Source organism: Jatropha curcas, chromosome 2, assembly GCF_041381405.1.
Source record: "Jatropha curcas cultivar XTBG-Jc1 chromosome 2, XTBG_Jcur_1.0, whole genome shotgun sequence".
Lineage (NCBI taxonomy): Eukaryota > Viridiplantae > Streptophyta > Magnoliopsida > Malpighiales > Euphorbiaceae > Jatropha > Jatropha curcas.
Genome location: NC_143152.1, coordinates 28682779 through 28690115, shown reverse-complemented (window position 1 = coordinate 28690115; position 7337 = coordinate 28682779).

Here is a 7337-nt window from a genome sequence, read left to right as displayed (position 1 = left end):
TCCTTAGTAGTCTTCTCTTCATCACTAATTTCTAGCTTTTCAGTTTCATCATCACTAACTTCCTCTACTTTCTTCCCTTTTTCCATCTTTTTAGGCTCTTTCTTCTTTTCTGTTTCTTCTTTTTCTAATTCTTCTTTCTCTGCAGCACTCTCCTTTTCAGTTTCCTCTTTTTCTCTCTTCTTCTAATTTCTCTTCTTCTTCTGTTTCTTCTTTCTCTTCTTTTGCCTTTTCTTCTTTCTTCTTTCCTCTTCTCTTACTTTCTCTTCTGATTTCTTTTCTTCTTCTTCTATTTCACTTAACTTTGCTTTTCCTTTTTCTTTTCTCTTCTTCTCAGTCTCTTCTTTATCTCTTTGTCCTTCATGACTTTTTCTTTCTTTGTTTTTCCAACTTCCCTTTTTACTTTCTTCTTCTCTCTTTTCTTCCTTCTTTTTCTTCTCCTTCTCTTCTTTTTCTTTCTCTTCTCCTCCTTCGTCATCCTTCATTTTCAAAGACCCGCTATCCAACTTGGAAACAGAATGACCAACATTCTTATCTAGATTGACATCCAGAAACTCAAATACTGGGGTAAGAATCATACCGTAGGGCAGCTTTTTGGGATTGTTCTGCAACTTATCAAAAATGATGTGACATAGATTGAGGGGTTTCTTCTCAACTATGTGCCACATTATACACAGCTCTACTTGGTTCACATAAGTGAGTGAAGCACTCTTGGGGTAAATGTAGTGCACAATGAGCTTGTACAACCATTTCATGTTGTCTGTCAAGTTAGAGCATTCTATTGTGCCCTGTTTGTCTGCAGAAATCTTCTTCACAATCTTTTTCACAAAATCTTCCTTTTTATAATTGCTAACCCTAGACACGTCCTTAATTTTGGTCACCCTAGACCCAGCATTCGGTACATAAAAAATTTTCCCAAAATCAGCGTAAGATAACTCTTTGGTCTCTCCCTGAAGCTTGACAGAGATCGACTCTGTCCCATTAACTTTCAAAGAGCCATAAAATTCCTTAACCAAACTCTCATAGCACAGTTTATTCAAAGACAAAAAGTTCATCCAGCCTTGGAACTCAAAGAGTTCCTCAAACTCAAACTCATCGCTACCAAAGAAGTTCCAATCTATAACATATGAACGCATGAGAGGATAAGTTGAAAGAACTGATTTACCTTTATCATGTGCTCTAGCTACCTATTTCTGTGATGTAGCAATTTCGATTTTTCTTTTCTTTGTTTCCTCTTCTGCCTTTTTCTCTTTCGACTCCTTCTGTTCATATTTCTTTGAGAGCTTTTTCAGGAGTTGAAGCTCCTGCTCAGTTAGAGAGTCGGATGAAGAGTTTGAACTAGATTCGGCCATTGTTGCAAATCTCAAAACTCAGAACAACTTAGGGTTTTGGTTAGCAAAAAAGACGATAGAGGAAATACTAAGCAGTTAATAGAGAATAAAGACACTTAAGTGGCGGAAGAAAGAAATAAGAGCAGTTTTTAAATGGAATTCAAAACGACAAATAAGACAAAAGAAATAAAATAAATAAAGGAAATAAAATAATAAAAAAAACAAAACAGTAAAACCGTCAAAGCACTAAAGACACGAAAACATAATAAAAACAAACACACACAATAAAGTAACTGTTTTTGGTTTTAGTCTAAAGCAAGATTCTGATAATGACTTTAGAAAGTCATATCAGAGCAATGTGCGTTTTTAGACAAAAATCAATTTTCACACAGAATAAAAATTAGAACATAGCAAATATTCTATTTTCGAAATTAGAAAGCAGTTTAGAACATACTTACAGAGTTCTAAAGTTACGAGTTTAGAACTAACATACCAAGCTCTCTTCTAATTGAGCAGAATTGACTTTCATTCAAAGGTTTTGTAAAGATATCTGCCAATTGCTTTTCTGTGGGAATGAACTCAATCACGATATCACCTTTTGTACATGATCACGTATGAAGTGATGTTTGAGTTCTATATGCTTGGTTCTAGAATGCTGAACTGGATTCTTGGATAAATTGATGGCGCTTATGTTGTCACATTTGATAGGCACTGTTTCTAATTTTAGTTCATAGTCTGCCAACTGTTGTTTAATCCATAGAACTTGTGCAACACAACTTCCAGCAGCAACATATTCTGCTTCTGCAGTAGAAAGAGCAACTGATGTCTGTTTCTTGCTAAACCATGATACAAGGGCGCTACTCAGAAATTGACAAGTCCCAGACGTGCTTTTTCTATCTATTCTGCTTCCTGCAAAATCAGAATCACTAGACCCAACAAGATCAAATGTATCATCTTTAGAATACCACAGACCCAAATTAGAAGTTCCACAAAGATATCTTAGTATTCTCTTTACAGCAATTAAATGAGATTCTTTGGGACACGATTGAAATCTAGCACATAGACAAACACTAAAGTGTATGTCTGGTCTGCTTGCCGTTAGATATAGCAAAGAACCAATCATACTTCTAAACAGCTTGATATCCACGTCCTTGCCTTTTTCATCTTTTTCTAATTTTGACGATGGACTCATTGGTGTACTACATACCTTGGCGTTTTCCATTTTGAATCGTTTCAACAACTCTCTAGTATATTTTTCTTGATTAATGAAAATTCCATTCTCACATTGTTTGATTTGAAGCCCAAGGAAGAAGTTTAATTCTCCCATCATACTCATTTCGAACTCACCGTGCATAATCTTAGAAAATTCCTTACAAAGAAGATCATTAGTAGAACCAAAGATTATGTCATCAACATAGATTTGTACAACTAGAATATCATGTGCTTTATTTTTGATAAATAGTGTTGTATCAACCTTTCCTCTTGAAAAAACCATTTTCTAATAGAAACTTACTCAATCTTTCATACCAAGCTTTAGGAGCTTGTTTTAAACCATAGAGAGCTTTAGTAAGTTCGTAAACATGATTAGGTTTATCAAAAATTTCAAAGCCAAGAGGTTGTTCTACATACACTTCTTCATTTAGAAAACCATTTAGAAAAGCACTTTTCACATCCATTTGATACAACATGAAGTTTTTAAAACATGTAAATGCACAAAGCATTCTAATGGCCTCAAGTCTAGCAACCGGGGCAAAGGTTTCATCAAAATCGATGCCTTCCTCTTGGTTATACCCTTGAGCCACTAATCTTGCTTTATTTCTCACAACGTTACCTTGTTCATCAAGCTTATTTCTAAACACCCATTTTGTTCCAATAACAGAATGGTTTTTAGGTCTAGAAACAAGTTTCCAAACTTGGTTTATCTCAAATTGATTTAGCTCTTCTTGCATAGCAAGAATCCAACTTTCATCATTTTGAGCATCTTCTAAATTTTTAGGTTCTAATTGAGAAACGAAAGCAACATTACCAAAATATCTTCTAAGTTGCGCTCTAGTCATCATCCTTTCCGAGGGATTATCCATAATGTCTTCTTGGAGATGATACTTGTGAAATCGCCATTCTTTTAGTAATTGAGAATCTTCATTTTTTGTTTCTGGCATTTGACTTTCAACTATGTTCTGATCTTCATTTTCTAATTCTAGTTCAGCCTGACTATTGATGTTCTGATCGCTTTCTGGCTGTTCTAGTTGTTCTGATTGCTCTTTTCAGGATTAGAATCTACAGCATCATCACTTTCTAATGTTCTAGAAGTAGAGTCAGTTTCATCAAACACAACATGAATAGATTCTTCTACAACTAGAGTCTTTTTATTAAATACTCTATATGCTTTACTATTATTAGAATATCCCAGAAAAATCCCTTCATAAGATTTAGCATCAAATTTAGCAAGATGATTTTTCTTGTTATCTAGAATAAAGCATTTGCACCCAAAGATATGAAAATAGCCAATATTTGGTTTTCTACCTTTGTATAGCTCATATGGAGTCTTTTTAAGTTTAGATCTTACCAAAGCCCTGTTTAGAATATAACAGGCAGTGTTAACTGCTTTTGCCCAGAAATACTTTGGTAGATTAGAATCACTTAGCATGGTTCTGGCCATTTCTTGAAGTGTTCTATTCTTGCGTTCCACCACTCCATTTTGTTGAGGTGTTCTAGGTGCTGAGAAGTTATGGAAGATTCCTGTCTCGTTGCAAAAAGCATCGAATTTCTGATTTTCAAATTCTCCTCCATGATCACTTCTAATTGCCGTGATGTTGTATCCTTTCTCATTTTGTATTCTCTTGCACAGATGAACAAACATGTCATATGACTCATCCTTATTTCTAAGGAAGAGTGTCCAGGTGAATCTTGAGTAATCATCTACAATAACAAATGCATAGAATTTTCCTCCAAGACTAGAAGGAGTAATTGGACCAAATAAATCAAGGTGTAGCAATTCTAAAGGTCTAGAAGTAGAAACCATGCCCTTGGATTAAAAAAGAAGTTCTGGTTTGTTTGCCCATTTGACAAGCATCACAAATGTGATCTTTTTCAAATTTCAACTTTGGCAAACCACGAACCAAATCTTTCTTAGACAGTTTAGAAATAAGGTGCATGCTTGCATGTCCAAGTCTTCTATGCCATAACCAACTAGAATTATCAATAGAAACTAAACATATATCCTGGTTATGCATATCAGAGAGATTTACTAGATATATATTTCCAAACATTTTTCCAACGAATAAGGTTTTATTATCATGCATGTTCTGAACTTCACAATGAGAAGGTTCAAAGATCACTCTTCTATTTTTATCACAAATCTGACTCACACTTAACAAGTTGTAATGTAATCCTTCCACTAAGCATACATCTTCTATTGAAGGATTAGAACCTACCACACCAATATCAACGATTTTACCTTTTGCTTTGTCTCCAAAGCTTATTGTACCTCCCTTTTTCTTTTCTAATCTGGTGAACTTCTTTCTATCACCAGTCATATGCCTAGAGCAAGCGCTGTCCATGTACCACATCTCTGTTTTCAGCTCGCTCCTTAGGCACACCTGAAAAGATCAAACAGATTTAGGTACCCAACTCATATTGGGTCTTGGAGGGTTAGTGGTAACAGGTGCACTATGATTTTTCTTTTTGTTGAAACTTTGATGTTCTAAAGTCACAACATTAGAAACAGCATTTTTCTGATTAGAAACACGATTTAGTTTAGAAATGCTATCATGACTAGAACTTGTCTTTTCTTTAGAAAATGATTCTGAAATTGATTTTAGAATTCTAATCTCAGTTTTCAAAGATTCATTTTCAGAATTCAGATTTTTGCATTTTTCTTCAAGATGTGTCAGATTTTCAGAAAATCGATTATTACAACTTTTAAGATCTTTGATTTCTATAATGAGATCTCTGCATGTAACTTCTTGATAAAAAGCATCTTTTAGATGATTACTTTCAGATTTTAATTTTCTGAAATCTTTCTTTAGAACTTTATGCTTTCTAACAAGTTTTTCAAACTCATTGCAAAGATTATTGTAAGTATTTAGAAGATCACTTTCTGATTCGGGTTCAGAAATGCTTACAGTGCTTTCATCATTCTCATGGATCGTTGCATTTGTTTCGTTGATTCCAGCTTTCTGTGTTGAAGTCAGAGTGCTGATTTCTTTAGATTCAGAATCGATAGTAGCCATTAGATAGATATTAGCAATTTCTTCTTGATCGCTGTGGCTTTCAGGATTAGAATCATCTGAATCACTCCATGCAGCTACAAAAGCCTGCTTTAGCTTCTCTTTCGTTGACTTCTTTTTCAATTTAGGACAATTAGGCTTGATATGTCCAAGTTTGTTGCACTCATAACAAACCACTTCAGAAGGTTCTTTCTTTGGCAAGTTACTATTTTTAGGTGGACAGTTCTTTTTGTTAAACTTTTTCTGTGGCCTTCCACTCTTTCTATATAACTTTTTAAATCTTTTAGCAACAAGTGCTAAATCATCACTATCAAGATCAGAAGAACTTTCTTCACTAGAATCTACCCTCAAAGCCAGTCCTTTCTTTTTCTTATCTTCTATAGTCAAAGAAGATTTCATTTCTTCTGAAACAAGAGCTCCTATAAGATAATCATAAGTGACAGAAGTCTCTTTGTAATTCATGACAGTTCCTATAGAATCCCATTTTCTAGGTAGAATTCTAAGGATTTTCTTAACAAGCTCATCTTTTGAAATTTCCTTTCCGAGAGTTCTCAAAGGATTAACTATATTGGTAAATCTAGAATTTAATTCTGCAATAGTTTCTCCTTCTTTCATACTAAACATTTCATATTCTCTCCAAAGGAAATTTATTCTGGATTCTTTTACTCTATCTGTACCCTCATAGGTGACTTTAAGTTTTTCCCATACCTCTGCTGCAGATTTACATCCAGACACTTTGTTGTATTCAGTTGCATCTAAAGCACAATGAAGAATATTAATGGCTTTTGCATTTACAGCAATGTCATTCCAATCAGCATCTGTATATTCTTCTTCTGTTTTTCTAACTGACTCATCTCTTACAATTTTCATGGGAATACGAGGACCAGTGATAACATTTCTCCAGCAGTTTATATCAACTAATTTCATTAAATTCTCCATTCTAGTTTTCCAGTAAGAGTAATTAGAGCCATTGAACAAAAGAGGTCTAGAAACAGATTGTCCTTCTAAAGAAGAAAGAGGAAGTGGGGTTGCCATGGGATCTTATCTCTTAAGCGGTTAAGCTTCGGTAAGTCAAGAGCCAAGGCTCTGATACCAGATTGTGGGTCCCGTATATGTATGGCACAACCCAAGAGGGGGGGTGAATTGAGTTTTCTAAAAACAGATATAAATTTTAGAAATTCTAAACAAAATATAGAATTCTAAGTGCAGCAGAAAAACAAAGAACTTTGTGAGAATAGAATATGGATTAGAATCACCTCACAATGTTCTATTTATAAAAGATAGAAAGTCGGTGCAAAATGCAGCTATTGATTAGAACAGCTTCACACTGACTTGTTCACTTTTAGAACTTCTTTATGAAGGAAAGCTATTGAGAATAGAACTTCCTCATAAAATTTAGAAAATCATATAAGACCGTGTGAAAGATAGTTATTGAATTTAGAACTTCTTCACAAATCCTTAATCAATTATCAGAACAACTTTATGATGGAAAGCTATTGTAATTAGAACTTCCTCATAAAGTTTAGAAAATTAACTAGAAACCCAAGCAGTGAAATATACTGTGAATAGAACAACAGTTAGAACATGGTATATTCACTTATTAGAATTCCAGAGTTCTAATGTTCAGAAAAGATAAGACTTATTAGAGTTTTAGAACATTAAATTCATTTTCAACTTTAGCATTTCTAATATGTAAACAGAAGTGTAATAAAAGCAGTATCAAGCAAACTTCAAAAATTAAAAGATAAACACAGTGATTTATAGTGGTTCGGCACTAACT